The sequence below is a fragment of the Eleutherodactylus coqui genome, chromosome 6 (genome assembly GCF_035609145.1).
Source record: "Eleutherodactylus coqui strain aEleCoq1 chromosome 6, aEleCoq1.hap1, whole genome shotgun sequence".
Lineage (NCBI taxonomy): Eukaryota > Metazoa > Chordata > Amphibia > Anura > Eleutherodactylidae > Eleutherodactylus > Eleutherodactylus coqui.
The window spans coordinates 205,271,555-205,288,098 of NC_089842.1; the positions used below are offsets into that span (position 1 = coordinate 205,271,555).

A 16,544-nucleotide genomic window follows, 5' to 3' on the forward strand; every position below is an offset into this window, starting at 1 on the left:
AATCAGCTGTCACCCATCAAATACACAGGTGATGGAGTAGAAACACATTGCTCTGACATCTGTTTAGTTGTTGGAGCTGGTAATTGCAGGCCCAGCTACCATTAAAGTCAATGAGAGCTGCATCTGCAATCACCAGCACCAGCAACTTCATGCATGTCGGAGCAATCGGCTTCCGCTCTATCCCCTATGTATAGTGGCGCTTACAGTAAAGCTCGAACAGCGGATAGGCCAGGGTGCAGTGAAACGAAGCCGATAACTATTGATGACCTATTCTGATTATAGATCATCAATAATATTGCCAGTAAACACCTTTAATTTAAAATTATCCATTTAATATCTACTATAATCTTTATACTCGTGTGGATATCTGTAAGTGTGTGTAGACAGATAGATATTAGATAGACAGATAGATAGATATGAGGCAGATAGATACATAGATATTAGATAGATAGATAGATATGAGGCAGATAGATACATAGATATTAGATAGATAGATATGAGGCAGATAGATACATAGATATTAGATAGATAGGCCCCAGAGATCTTGAATTGCTGGAAATATTAATAGTTATATCTCTGGATAAAGCAGTGGGGAAATGCTGTTTCAGCCCAGAATTTCCTGATTTCTGCGCAGTCTCCTGGCTCTCACTGATACTCCAAATGGAAGAGGCTTGATCGTCAAACCATTGGTAGAGTTCATTGTTAGTTCCTCTTTTGGGTCGGAATGAAATGAACACCGATGCAAGAGAATGCAAGTGAAAAGAAAAAGCTGCAGCATGGAAAGCTGATCTCCAATACATCTCCTTGTCCCCAGTGAAAATATCATGACTCCATGGATGAGGTCTTTATCGAGCTGGCCATTCTCATTCAAAAACCTCTCAGGTTGGAACTGGTCAGGATTAGTCCATTTATTTACATCATGGTTGACTGACCATTGGTTTACAAAGACTATAGTGTTTCTGGGGATGTAGAAGCCATCAATAATTACATCGCTGGTGGTTGAGTGAGGGATAGTCATTGGCACAAAGCTACTGAGGCGCAGGGATTCATAGATAAAGGCTTGGACATAAGGGAGCTTGGCTCTATCTTCAGCGGTGGGCATCCTGCCCTGTCCCACCACTCTGTCTATCTCCTCCTGCAGCTTCTTCTGTATATGAGGATACTTAATGAGCAGGAGAATCATCCAGGTCAAGGCAGCAGAGTTAGTGTCCTGGCCGGCACCAAACAAATCCATAAGTGTACTCTCCACATATTCCGTGCTAAGCACTTTTTCTTCCCCATAATCAATGAGCCCTATAAATGCATCACTCATATCCCTGGTTATCTCAGGGTTATACGTCTTTCGGTGCTGGCTCACCTTATCCTTCACAAAGTTAAAAAATTCAATATTTAGGTCTTTAAAACTCTGATGGAGGCTCCTCACTGGGTTTGGGAAGGACTGTAGCCAAGGTAGGAGGTCCACTAGGCTACCTGCACCAACAGTTTGCCCAAATTTATCATGCCTTCCTAAAAGAGCTTTAAACTCCTGGTCATCATGGCTGTAGCGTTTACCAAAGCATAATGCACAAATTATGTTGGCAATGGCCACATGGCACTCATAGAAAGGATTAAAGTACTCACCTCCAGAGCTGAGGTGCAGAAATACTTGGATAAGGTCTTCAACTTCAGCTGCTACATGTTCTTCAAGTAGCTTGGTACTTTGTGTATTTACAGTGGAAAAGGCTCTAAGGGTTGAGTGAGCAATTTTCTTGTGAGTTTTCCACAAATCACTGTATGCACCAAATGCCATACTCTTGCCCCCGGACACTACCTTGAAGGAGGAGAAGTTGGGTCTACCTGCAAATTCTGCACTGTGCTTCACCAACGCTTGTCTGATAGTCGACTCTCCATTCAGGACAATGATATCATGAGTGCCCAGCTTAATCTTGAAGACATTTCCATATATTTGTGCCATCTTACAAAATGTTAAATGAGGCATTTGCCCTAGTTGCATGGCATTACCCACAAGAGGCCATGGAAAAGGACCTGGAAGGCTCTTCTTCTGTCCACAACCTCGGATCCACAAACAAACTTCCAGACAGATCAGAAACACAAAGAAGAATATCACAGCTGTGTGGATACTGCTCTTCCAGTCTTCCCATGGTCGAACTGCTTCTATGTCATCCATTGGAGTCATCTTGCAAATCTTTGCTATTTCTGGGTATGAGTAAGTTATTTTTTTGTCCAGCTCATGAGTTTCTCAGATCTCTGCAATATTCACAAAGCATAAGAGGATCCTGGCTCTTTGTAAATCTTCAATAACTTTTTTTTTGTTTATCCTTCTCTTAAATATGCCTACTTATTGAACTGACTCTGCCTTTTATTTATAGCATGTAGGAGTGAGGTGGGGAGAGTCTGACTCCTCCCAATCTTGTGGACCCTTCATCCCATCCAGCCCCACTCTGCAAATTACCATATACTCTTATTCTGCACACAGCTCCAGACACTTTCTGGGAAGTAAAAGTGGTGAAGTAAATAGAAAAAGAACTTGGATGAAACTGTCACAGCAGTCACAGACAATGAAATACAGTTTAATGTACGGAGAGTCTACATATATATAGACTACTAAATTTAAGTCATAGATATTAGATTGATATGAAATAGATATGAGATAGATAGATGTGAGATTCATAGATATGGGATAGATAATAGATATGAGATAGATAGATAGATAGATATGAGATATAGATGGATGGATGATATCGTTTGTATGTATAGGTAAATAAAGGACTACTTTATGGACTATACATTTTTGGACTATATTTTTTGCACCTTTTTTAGTCCAAAATAGTTTTAATCTGTTGGTTTTATTAACAATTTGCATCAGTTTGTAACAGTTGAGTGAAAAGTGAGCACGATTTGCTATTTGGCCAGGATTTAGAGACTTTGCTGATCATACTGGGTATTAGATAGTTTTACAATCCATAAACTAAATCACAGAAAACAAATGTGAAACTAAAACGTAACCTAGTAGGCTAAAGTAAATACTGTACTTTAACCCTTTAAGAATGTGCCCGTTTTTTTTGTTTTAGTTTTTTCCTCTGTACTTTTAAAAATTCATAACTTTTATTTATCGACTAACGTAGCTGTCTGGGGCTTGTTTTTCTGCGGGACTAATTGTATTTTTCAATTGTACTATTTAATGTACCATATAATATACTGAAAAACTTCTAAAAAATTGTAAATGGAGTGAAATGGAAAAAAAGCACAATTCTGGCAACTTTGGGGGGTGGGGTTCTTGTTTCTACGGTGGACACACCTCAGCAAAAATGACAGGATAACTTTATTTTATGGGTCAGTACGATTACTACAATACCAAATGTATATTGTTTTGTTTTTGCTGTACTACTTTTAAAAAGTACCCCCTTCACAGATATAGATTAAAATTAAAAATAATGACTTTTATTAACAACTGATTGCCAGCCGCTCACCATCAGAGCCGCAGGCGCTATACCTTTTCTCCCTTCTTCCACCCGCAATTTACCTCCCCTTACTAGTGGGGCTGCGCAGCTCTGTCCTGCATCTGGAGCATTGCTGCTAACCCATATAGGAGCACTGGATACCTGATCCATCCCTGGTACAGGGACCAAGAACCAGACTATCCTTTACAGGCTACAGTCTGTAATAGGACATTGGTCCAGTATATGTGGGTTTGGACCAACGGGTCTGTCCTACTAGCCCTCTACTATCTCTGCGCCATATTGCGCAGAGATATACATATTGCGCCATAGGAGTGAATTGTCTCCTGAGATCCCTCCTGGGGAGAGTGAGCTGGGACATCCAACTCCCACCTACTCGCTTTGAGACTTATATATGCTAACCGGTCTCGATGCGACTAGAGATGGTCTCAGATTAATACTTATAGGCCATAATTGGTCTCTTTGCTCTTCCCTATAGCAAAGTGACCCCCTACATCAAGTTTCTGAGCCGAGATGGGGGAAGTAGTAGTAGGAGAACTTCACTTTAATCAGGGACATAGTCTTACTCCCTTTTAATAAAAAGGACTACCAACAAGGGTCTTATTCACCACGATAGGACTAATAGGGATAATCACGTAAATCCTAGGGCGATCCTCGGCCCTGCTCCTGAGGAACCGCCCCAGACAGGGGCGGAGAAACGCGTCGAGCAAATACCCTATTCCTAAAAAAGTTGAAACACGAAAAGACACTTGAAGCAATCGCCCACCATTGGAGTAATCATCTTACCCCTAAACGTTGAAAGACGTAAAAACGCCTGAGCGATTGCTGAGTAATTACTCTATCATCAATGTTGAAATACGTACAATAACATCTGAGTGATTGCTTACTGTGTGAAACAATTCCTCTATTGTCAACGTTGTAATACACAAACTCTGAGTGATTACTGACTTCATATGGTGTAACATACACATCTGATCAACTATATGAATCCCTACTGTATTAAAGGGGTTGTCCCGCGCCGAAACGGTTTATTTTTTTTTTTCAATAGCCCCCCCGTTCGGCGCGAGACAAACCCGATGCAGGGGTTAAACAAGAAAACCGCACAGTGCTTACCTGAATCCCCGCGCTCCGGTGACTTCTTACTTACCTGGTGAAGATGGCCGCCGGGATCTTCTCCCTCGGTGGACCGCAGGTCTTCTGTGCGGTCCATTGCCGATTCCAGCCTCCTGATTGGCTGGAATCGGCACGTGATGGGGCGGAGCTACAAGGAGCCGCTCTGCGGCACGAGCGGCCCCATTCAGAAAAGAAGAAGACCGGACTGCGCAAGCGCGTCTAATCTGGCGATTAGACGCTGAAAATTAGACGGCACCATGGAGACGAGGACGCTAGCAACGGAGCAGGTAAGTGAATAACTTCTGATAACTTCTGTATGGCTCATAATTAATGCACAATGTACATTACAAAGTGCATTAATATGGCCATACAGAAGTGTATAGACCCACTTGCTTTCGCGGGACAACCCCTTTAAGGTGTATTGAAAGCGGCGACAAAAAAATGGTCAGCTGGTTTCCAGCTCTAAATCATAAATTGAGGTACTTTGTTATCCTAGACTGGAAACCTGATACGTTATGACCATTTTTCGCATTGTGACATGCCGCTATAAACCAGTGACCCAGTCCCCTAATACTGTTAATAGGGGTTAACCTGACTGGCTACTGGAGGGGAATCGACACCCTCATATCATCCGGTCACTGGGTCACGTAATACGATCCACGTTGTTAGTCCACGTTCGTTTTTTGTTTGTTATATGATTTATGTGGCCCTAATTTTAATCAGTTGTTAATAAAAGTCATTATTTTTAATTTTAATCTATATCTGTGAAGGGCGTTTCTATGACCATATAGATTTGGAATACCACTGTGATTTCTACTTTTAAAAAGTAAAATTATTTTCTGCCGTCATCTCATGACAGCTGTAACTTTTTTATTCTTCCATCGGCTTACTTGTATGAGGGCTCATTTTTGGCTGGACATACTGTAGTTTTTTATTGGTAATATTCTGGAGTATACAGTATATGACTTTTTGATCACTGTTTTTCTTGGAGACGGGATGACCAAAAAAGCTGAATTCTGAAGTTGTATATTTATATTAACGTTTACCATGCGGGATAAATAATGTGTTACTTTGATATATCAGACTCTTATGGGCGCAAAGATACTAAATATGTATTTGGGTTTTATTTAGATTTTTTTTATTACAAATACAGGAAAAGTTTTTTCTTTTAAACTTGCATTACCTTTTATTTTCTTTAAATAATTATTAATGCTTTTTAAAAACTTTTTCCACACTTTTTTTATAGGGTGGCTTCACACGAGCGTGTTTTTGTGCGTACATAGGTGCGCACCCATGTACGTGCAAAAACTCACGTGAATGCAGTTCCGTGCAGTGTTTTCAATGGAGCCACGGCTGCTGACGGCGGCTCCATTGAAAACAATGGTCTGCCGGCACCCCTGTATTCTTTTTCAGGGAAGGGCTGTACATATAAGCTCTTCCCTGAAAAAGAAAGATTTTAGTGTAAAAGGAAAAAAAATGCAGGCATTCTCTTCAATGCGGCCGCTGCGGCTGCCGGCGGCTCCATTGAAGTCAATGGTCTGCTAGCACACCTGTATTGTTTTTCAGGGAAGAGCTTTACATACCTGTCCGCCGCTGCTGTGTCCCCCGAAGGGATGAAGAACAGATGTCAGACATGTCAGCTGTGGTAGAGGATTCTGCTGCCAGCAATTGATTTCATGGAAGGGCTTTAAATATAAGCCCTTCCCTGAAAATCAAGTAAAAGTGGTTTAAAAAACAACAAAAAAAAGATACTCACCTTGCTTCAACTGCAGGGGATCACCCGCGTCTTCTCCTGCTTTCCCCTGCACTGAGGTGCTGATCTATCAGCAGCCGAGGATTTAAAATCCCCTGCTGAAAGAGCTGAATGTGATTGGCTGAGGTGCTTTTATTTGATTTTCAGAGAAGGGCTTATATTTAAAGTCCTCTCCTGAAATCAATTGCCGGCAGATGTGGCATATGTAGCATCAGGGAATTGTTTTAACTAGCGGGGATGAAGGAAACATCTGCCGCATGTGATAGGTGTGATCTTCATCCCCGCAGGGGTCACTGCAGCGGCGGACAGGTAAGTATATCTTTTATTATGTTTTTTTTTTTTTTACACTAAAATTTTTCTTTTTCAGGGAAGGGCTTATATGTAAAGCCCTTCCCTGAAAAAGAATGCAGGGGTGCCGACAGCCCATTGTTTTTAATGGAGCCGCTGGCAGCAGCTGCAGCTCCATTGAAAACAGTGCGTGTATTCCCTATGGTGCACGCATGTCCTATCTTTGCAGGCACATGCCTGTAAAGCACAGACATGTGCACACACCATAGGGAATGCATTGTTGCAAATATGCGCGCACAAAAACACGCTCGTGTGAAGCCACCCTTAGTCTCCAGAAGGGGACATGAACTTGCAGTGGTTTGATTGCTCATGCAGTATGATGGAATGCCAGTACTGGTGTATCTTGACACCAAGGAAAGCTAGGGGTTTGACAGGGGTTCCATGGAGGAACACCCCGTCACACCCCTAGCTGCCGATTGGGTCAAGACCTAAAGGTCCTAGAAAGTACAAAAACCTTATTCTGTCTGAAGTGCCATGGGATCTGACTGAGGAACACTCCCTGTGCTGCACCGATGTTAGCTGCCTGTCCCCTGGCCCTGCCGCTGTTGCCTCCCTGCTCTTGTCATGCAGTCCCCGGGGTAGCGATGTCAGATTGTGTCCCGCGTCGCTGTCTGCTTTCTGCTGTTGTGCAGCTGTGTAGGGACGCCGTGGGTCATACAGTGTGTCCCCCGCCGCAATGTGCTCCGTGCTAGCGAGCGCGCTCCACAAAACTCATAACACAGAGGGGGGTTCCGCCGACGGGGAAGGCCCTTTCTGATGTGGCAATGCGCAGCTGGAGCGGGGGACCTGCATGCCAACGAATTGATGTGATAGGCCTTTCCGGTGGGCCAATGCGCGCCTCTGCGGCCGGCAGCTTTCAGTCAGTGTCCAACGCTGTATTGAGCGGGATCAACTCTACTGATCGTCCTTCATACAAATCACGAACCTCTATAACGTAACTGTACGCCATGTGGCGTTAAGGAGCTAGCCAAAAACTTGTGTGGTGTAGTGTTAAGGCAGCAGAAATGTAGTCCTAACCTCTCACTCACGACCTGAAGGTTGTGGGTTCACTCCTTGCCTGGTTCAGGTAGCCGGATCAAGGTTGACTCAGCCTTCCATCTTTCTGAGGTCAGTAAAATGAGAACCAAGCCATTCAATGTGATGCTGTGATTGGTTCATTGAGCACTGACTCAACGTCAAGTCAGCACAGGGCACCAGAATAATGACCGATTTGGCTGACATGATCTCCTTCTGCAGGATAGCATCCTGGTGTCTTCAACTAACGCAGGAAATCGTGGCACCATTGAGGTGCGCTAGGCGATGACAAAAATAGTGCAACACAATTAATAACATCACGTACAGTATCATCAAATAACAGTCTTCTACACTACAAACACAATAGTATATTTTCTAAGGGATAAGCGTAGTACAATTCCAGCTCCACTCCCCATTTCAAACATTAACATATTTCTACCTATATTCTTCACACAGTTCTACTTCCCAATCTTGTTTCTCTTTATTAATACTATCCCACTACTTCTCCCATCGCTATACCTGCTGCTGAACCGGGTGCCCACATTACTGTACTTCCTGTGTAGTAAAGTGTCCCCCAATTCCATTTTTTTCCCCGTTTTATTTCAGTTTCTCTCCTCCAAAAATGGAACCGAGAGACAAAAACCCTGAGCTGACCCGAACGCAGGTGTGAAAGCATCCTAATTATCACGCTGACTATGATATAAGCACAAGTTGTCTGAACAGTTAATTGATAGGCTTTAACTCAATTCAACCGTAGCCCATTGAGAAACAAGTAAGTTATGAGTCAGCATCAATCCTTCCCTGCAGAATTACTTCTTGTAACTTCATCCTAAACATTGAGTGTGAATTTCCAGACATACTGTAATTACTCCCAGCTCACTTCTGCATTTGCTATTATACATTTATATAATATAGCACAGTGACCCCCCTCTCTGTTAATTCTGGTGTTAGAGGTTTGTAGTTTGGTAATTAGCAGTCACTGAAGACATTTAACACCCTTCACTTTCTTCCTTCCTCTGCCTGGCCCCATTTATTATCAAGAGTGCAGTCCAGGATCTTACTTAACATTTGCATGTGAGACTATTGGCAGTTTAGAAGAAGGGGATCTTTCTGTCACGAATAGAAGGACTTTACACTCTGGAAGTGATCAGTGTTTACAGAACTCGTCTCCCCTACTTCCAGTTGCTGTCATGCAATGCTAGGGGTGAGAAGGACATGGGGGCTTATACTGGGAGGCTGTGGGATGGCATCGTGCTGATTTCTTATAAAGGAAATTCATGTGATGACAATCAGTTTGCTCCTACCCACAGGTTATTGAATTGCCAAGGGATTAACCCCTTAAGGTTGCAGCCCTTTTTTCCCCTCTTTTTTCATTCTCAGTCAGGGTGGTGCCTACCCACTTGCGATTTTTTTTTCCTGTGATGTTTTGCGTTTTTTCTCAAGAGCAATTAGTATAGAATGTGTTCTTGTCCATCTGGGGTTTTTTTCCCGTTTCGTGGGGTTTTTTCACATAGGAACTGTCAGTTGCATATGTGTCCTTATTTTTCTCTTAATGCACCCATGATTGTCAATGGAGGGCTGCGAAAAACGCGCTAAACACGCGAAAACGCCGCGTTTTTCACGTGCGAAAATCGGCAACGCAAGTGGGTAGGCACCCTTATTCTTCCCTATTTTAAAAAAAAATTGTAACTTCTTTATTTATCCATCGATGTAGGTGTCTGAGGGCTTGTCTTTTGCGGGACTGCTTAGATGGAAGTGTATATTGGCCGGGCGCGAAAACAGCGGCCGATATACGCTTGTGTAAATAAGCCCTCAAGCTGTATTATTTGAAAAAAGTAATATCTTTGGACAAACATCAATTTATTTTCTGCTGCCGTCTCCTGAGATAGTTGTGCGAGGGGTCATTTTTTGCGGGGCGTTCTGTCATTTCTATTGGCACCATTTTGCCTTACCTGTAACTTTTTGATTGCTGTATATTAATTTTTGGAGACAGGGTGACAAAAAACCCCACAATTCTAATGTGTATTTTTTCAGACGATGTTCACCATGCGAGTAAATAATGCATTACTTTTATGGACATAGCGATACCAAATATGATTTTGTTTTTTTTATTTAGATTTTTTATTATAAATATGGGAAAAGATTAGTTTTTTTTATTTTACTTTTATAACTTTTTCAATTTTTTAAATAATTGCAATGCAGAACTTGCAATGGTTTGATCACCCCTGAAGTATGGTGTAATGCCATAACCTTAGATTATACCTCTATCTGACAGGCTGTCTATCAAGCCACACCACAATCCATAATGGCAGCCCATGGCAACCAAACTGCACCCTGCAATTTCATCATACTCCAATCGGGGCAGAATAGACAGAATAGTAGCATTGAAAGGGTTAACAGGCGCGATCAGTGGGAGTGCTGATCACAGCTGTTGTTGGCGGGTGTCGGCTGTAAGACACAGCGGGCACCCACAATGTATGGAGCGGGATCGGCTCTGATCCTCCTCCATACAAACCCCAAACTTCCATGACGTGACTGTATATCATGGAGCGTTAAGGGATTAATAACTAGAGAGGATAAAAACCAAAAAGAAGATTTTATATATAAAGAGAAAGCTATTCAAACATACTTAGGCCAATTTCACATGCTCAAGAAAGTCACGCAAGATTTGTGTGTTTTGCGAGACGCACAAAACTTAAAGGGGTTGTCCCGCGCCGAAACGGGTTTTTTTTTTTTTCAATAGGCCCCCCGTTCGGCGCGAGACAAACACAATGGATGGGTTAAAAAAAAACAAAACCGTTTAGTACTTACCCGAATCCCCGCTCTGCGGCGACTTCTTTCTTACCTTAGCACGATGGCCGCCGGGATCTTCACCCACGATGCACCGCGGGTCTTCTTCCATGGTGCACCGTGGGCTCTGTGCGGTCCATTGCTGATTCCAGCCTCCTGATTGGCTGGAATCGGCACACGTGACGGGGCGGAGCTACGAGGACCAGCTCTCCGGCACGAGCGGCCCCATTCACCAGGGAGAAGACCGGACTGCGCAAGCGCGTCTAATCAGGCGATTAGACGCTGAAATTAGACGGCACCATGGAGACGGGGACGCCAGCAACGGAACAGGTAAGTGAATAACTTCTGTATGGCTCATAATTAATGCACGATGTACATTACAAAGTGCATTAATATGGCCATACAGAAGTGCTGAACCCCACTTGTTTTCGCGGGACAACCCCTTTAAACGAATATGAACTGCATTCTTTTGAATGAGGTCATACGTATGAGAGATGTTTTCCCTCAAAGTGATGCTATGAGGTAAGAAGTCTCTGCATGTCCTATCTTTTCGCATTCAATCGGAACGCATTGCCAATTGTTTTAAATGGGACAGTCAAACCTATCACATGCCGTGCAAGGTGCATGCAAATACGTTGTGATGTTTCTCACAGAAATCAATGTGAAACGCTTGCCGATCCTCCGACCCGTGTGAAATAAGCCCCGGTGGATTGGAATTTCACAGAAACAATGCGAGGAGTTCTTGTATGAAGAATGCCTCACATTTACGGGTAAAACGCACATTGACAAGTGCAATATCAGGCCGATATCACGCTCACCGGTGTGTAGGTAGCCTTAGGCCATTAACCCGAGGATGCAAAGGCATTTTTAAGGCAAACACGCCTCGCATCGCTTCTGTGAAATTCCAATCCTCTCACATGAGTTTAACACATGATAACAGATCGCAAGTGTTTTCCCATTGATTTCAATGGGAAACCTCACATTGCACCTGCATGCCCATTGCACAGCATATGACAGCCAAGCAATGTATTTAAGATCCCACTGAAATCAATAGGCGAGGCGTTCCGAGGAACGTGAAAAATTAGAACATGCCACAATTTATTTCTTGTATTATACGTGCACATAAATAAGGCTTGTATACGATGTCAGTCACACAGATGCATGTAGTGCACCATGCAGGCTTACAGCCTATGGGCTTATTCAATCAGGCGTATATCGGCCGGGTTTTCACGCCCTGCCAATATACACTGTCCCTCTCTGCAAGGGGAGGAGGCAGGCCTGGTCGGGAGCTAGTGCACTGAGCTCACGCCCCTCGCCACTGTTTGCAATGGGAGGGGGCGGGGCCAAGTTCCGCCCCCTCCGATTGCAAACGGTGGCTAGGGGCGGTGGCGAGAAGGGGTGGCGAGGAGCAGTGGGGGCTCGCCTCCCCCCCTTGTAGAGAAGGACAGCGTATATAGGCCGGGCGTGGAAACCCAGCCAATATACGCTCGTGTAAATAAGTCCTATTAGTTACACCCATACTATTAGATCAGACGGGCCACCCCCTACCTTCTAAGTGTAACACACTGACATGGCAGTCTTTGCCCATATAGAGAAAAAAATAAACATCACTAACCAGAGAAGAATCCAGCTATGATCACTGGAGGTAACAGTACTGTAATCACTATCACTGTGTAGAACTGCTATTACGTGGTGACTGCATAAGGCCGAATCACACGAGCGTATTTGCATTGCGGAATCTGGAGCGGGCGTCCTCCTCCGGATTATGCAGTAAATACCGCTCATAGACACGCTATTGAAAATTGCTTTTCTCAGTCTACGAGTGGAAATCAATTGCGATTTTCCGCTCGCAAAGGGAAAATTGTAGCATGTTCTATTCCAGCACGGATGGCTTTCATTGAAGTCAATATAAGCCGTCCAATCCGCGGCCTTTCCGCAATCATCACCTAGTGATGATGCGGCATACAATATACTGTACATGTGCGTCAGCCGCATGTCCGCAATACGGATCTGGAGAGGTACACAGGCGTCACCGGCTGGGCACAGGGTCGGATTCTGCTGCAGAAACCGGCCGTGTACATTCGGCCTTAATTGAAGGTATTCTAGAGCTAAGCTGCAGTGTTAAATCACCTCACCAACCCACATCCTTTTTTTAACCTTGGCTGTTATTTTCTGGTGAAAAATACAGTATATCAACTTTATATTGTTTAAATAGGCAATAGCAGTCAACCTCTTTAAAGTAGATTCACAGATCCAGCTGCAAGCTCAGGAAAAAAAGTGTTGCATGCAGCACTTTTTCTTTCATCCCCAAACTGGGCAGCTGGGTGGAAAGTGGAAGACCCCACTATAATCATTGGGGCCCGCCCGAAGCTGTTTGGTTTGGTCCACAGACCATTCGGCCTTGTGGAATTCCCCTTTCCTGTTCCCTGAACAGAGCAGAAGAGTGGAGTCCGCAGCACAAGTGTGAAAGCAGCCTAACCTGGCTCGCGCCAGAATTGTGGCATCAAAAAGTTGCAAAGCAAGACAAAAAAAATCCAGAAACGTTTATGATAAAATTAACTTGATTTGATTTCTGTAGATAAACTTTTCTTCTGCCATTTACATACATGTTTGATTTCAATAGGATTTTTCTGATGTCAAATATCAGTGGGCATCCATTAGCCTCTTTGCCATCAGGGTTGCCACTACTGCTCCGGCAATAGTTGTCATTCATGTTTTACTTCCCCTTGAAAAGCAAAATCTCCCTGCTTCCTATAATAACTGCAGAACGGAGCAGATTCATTAAAACATTCAAATAAAACTGGCAGAATCCCTGTAAAAGCTCCCATAGGAGCTGTCATATTAGATATATTGTAGTCACCCAGCTTACTCAGAATGAGATACAGATACGAAAACAGAGCTTTGCCAGGACCTATTGCCAAATCCTGGTGTACTTTGGCCATGTCTGCCTTTTCCAGATCTGCAGCATGTTTGTGTGGAAATAAACAGTCAATGCATAAATCCAGTAGGAATTAATGACCTAAGAGTGCCTTAACACTGGCGATGAAATCGCACGATTTACCAGCGCTGCAAGAAATCGCAAAATTATGAAGCCAATGGCTTCCAATGGCCCCCTTCACATGTGTGATGTTTTAACACTTACAATGCAGCATGAAAACAAAATTGCAGCATGTCCTATATTTTTGCTATCTTGCCCTTTTGTTTCCATTGGGGCTGACGGTAATCGCAATCCTCTGCCACTGCTGTGACAGCTGTGGCAGGGGATTCCTTCATCCCAATCAGAGGCAGCGCTTTAAGGTAATGTATTATTATTTTTTTTTTCTGCAGCTAGGGATTGTTTTTCGAGGTAGGGCTTATAGTACAAGCCCACCAGTGATGAGTGGACTCCCCGCTGGGATGAAGGAATTTCCTGCCACTGTTGTCACAGCAGTGGCAGAGGATAGCGATCTTCTCCCATTGATTTCAATAGGGCCGGAGCTGCTGCCACCGGCCCCATTGAGAACAATGGGAGAACATCACGATCCACTGCTGCAGCAATGACAGCTGCAGCAGGGGATTCCTTCAGCGATCGTGTCCCATTGATTTCGATTGGACTGGCGCTGCTGCCACCGGCCCCATTGAAATAAATGGGAGAAGATCACTATCTTCTGCTGTGGCCCTGCTGTGATGGTAGGCTGTTTCCCTGCGAAAATGTCTCGCATCCAGGGCTTTTCAGAGGGATTGCGAGAGCGATATCGGGATATGAATCACGGCCCAATATCGCTTTCCCCAGTGTGCAGAAACCCCAAAAGTGGCATGAGCTATGAAGTGTCTCATTATGTACCTCAGTGTTCTTCACAGTTAATATCCTGATTATTAAAGAGGTTGTCCCATTGTGGGAAGTGGGTGTGTGCACTTCTGTATGGCCATTACAATGCACTTTTTAATATACATTGTGCATTGTAAATTGGCCATACAGAAGTTATGTACTCACCTTCCATGGAGGAGCCTGGTATTCTTCGCACATGCCCAGTAGCTCTCTTCAGTCCAGGTCTGCTGCAGTGAGGATTGCAAGTGTCCAGCTGTCAAGGAGGCGGAGGGTGAATGTAATGGGGAAGGGGGGAGGGGCTGTCACTGTGCTGGTTTGGTGCCTTGGGGGGGAGAGGGGGCTGTCACTGTGCTGGTCGGGTGCCTGGGGGAAGGGAGCTGTCACTGTGCTGGTCGGATGCCTAAGGAGATGGGGGTCTGTCACCGTGCTTATCAAGTGCCTTGGGGGAGGGGGTGGCTGTCACTATGCTGGTCGGGTGCCTGGAGGGGTGGAGCTGTCACTGTGCTGGTCGGGTGCCTGGGGGGAGGGGGGCTGTCACTGTGCTGGTAGGGGGCCATGGGGGGGAGGGGGGTTGTCACTGTGCTGGTCGGGTGCCTAGGGGGAGTGGGGGGGTTGTCACTGTGGTGGTCAGGTGCCTGGGGGGAGGAGGGCTGTCACTGTGCTGGTTGGGTGCCTTGGTGGGGGGAGGTGGGGGCTGTCACTGTGCTGGTCGGTGCCTCTGCGGGGAGAGGGGGTTGTCAGGGGGTGTTGGGTCTCTCAAAGTGTAGGTCGAGTTGACGGCGGCGGGAAGGGGGGGGCGTGTTGCTGTCAATGTATTGGCTGGGGTCACATAGGGTGCTGTCACATAGACTTGTCACTGTTGGGTGCTGTCACACAGACTTCTTGCGGGGGTTGGGGGTGCTGTCACATAGACTTGTCGCTGTGGGGTGTGCTGTCACATAGACTTGTCACTGTTGGGTGTTGTCACATAGACTTCTTGCCGGGGGTGGGGGTGCTGTCACATAGACTTGTAGCTGTGGAGTGTGCTGTCACATAGACTTGTCGCGGTGGGGTGTGCTGTCACATAGACTTGTCGCGGTGGGGTGTGCTGTTACATAGACTAGTCACGGTGGGGTGTGCTGTCACAGACTAGTCACGGTGGGGTGTGCTGTCACAGACTTGTCACGGTGGGGTGTGCTGTCACATAGACTTGTCACAGTGGGGTGTGCTGTCACATAGACTTGTCGCTGGTGGGGCTGTCACTGTGCTGGTGGGGTGCCTGGGGGGGTTGCCACAGTGCTGGTCGCGTGCCCTGGGGGGGAAAGGTGGGGCTGTCACTGTTCTGGTCGGGTACCTTGGGGGGGGGGCTGTAACTGTGCTGGTGGAGCGCCTGGGTGGAGTGGGGGGGGCTGTCACTGTGCTGGTCGGGTGCCTTGGGGGGGGGGGGGAAAGGTGGGGCTGTCACTGTTCTGGTCGGGTACCTTTGAGGGGGGGCTGTAACTGTGCTGGTGGAGCGCCTGGGTGGAGTGGGGGGGGGCTGTCACTGTGCTGATCGGGTGCCTGGGGGGGAGTGGGGGTTGTCACTGTGCTGGTCGGGTGCCTAGGGGGAGTGGGGGGGTTGTCACTGTGGTGGTCAGGTGCCTGGGGGGGAGGAGGGCTGTCACTGTGCTGGTTGGGTGCCTTGGTGGGGGGAGGTGGGGGCTGTCACTGTGCTGGTCGGTGCCCCTGCGGGGAGGGGGGGTTGTCAGGGGGTGTTGGGTCTCTCAAAGTGTAGGTCAAGTTGACAGCGACGGGGAGGGGGGGCGTGTTGCTGTCAATGTATTGGCTGGGGTCACATAGGGTGCTGTCACATAGACTTGTCACTGTTGAGTGCTGTCACACAGACTTCTTGCGGGGGTTGAGGGTGCTGTCACATAGACTTATCGCTGTGGGGTGTGCTGTCACATAGACTTGTCACTGTTGGGTGCTGTCACATAGACTTCTTGCCGGGGGTGGGGGTGCTGTCACATAGACTTGTAGCTGTGGAGTGTGCTGTCACATAGACTTGTCGCGGTGGGGTGTGCTGTCACATAGACTTGTCGCGGTGGGGTGTGCTGTTACATAGACTAGTCGCGGTGGGGTGTGCTGTCACAGACTTGTCACAGTGGGGTGTGCTGTCACATAGACTTGTCACAGTGGGGTGTGCTGTCACATAGATTTGTCGCTGGTGGGGCTGTCACTGTGCTGGTCGGGTGCCTTGGGGGAGAAAGGTGGGGCTGTCACTGTTTTGGTCGGGTACCTT

General features: G+C 45.9%; 1 pseudogene; it reads right to left on the reverse strand.

The window, feature by feature from the left end:
* Positions 1–604: 604 nt before the first annotated feature.
* On the reverse strand, positions 605–2,176 carry LOC136571809 (cytochrome P450 1B1 pseudogene; annotated as a pseudogene).
* Positions 2,177–16,544: the final 14,368 nt, after the last annotated feature.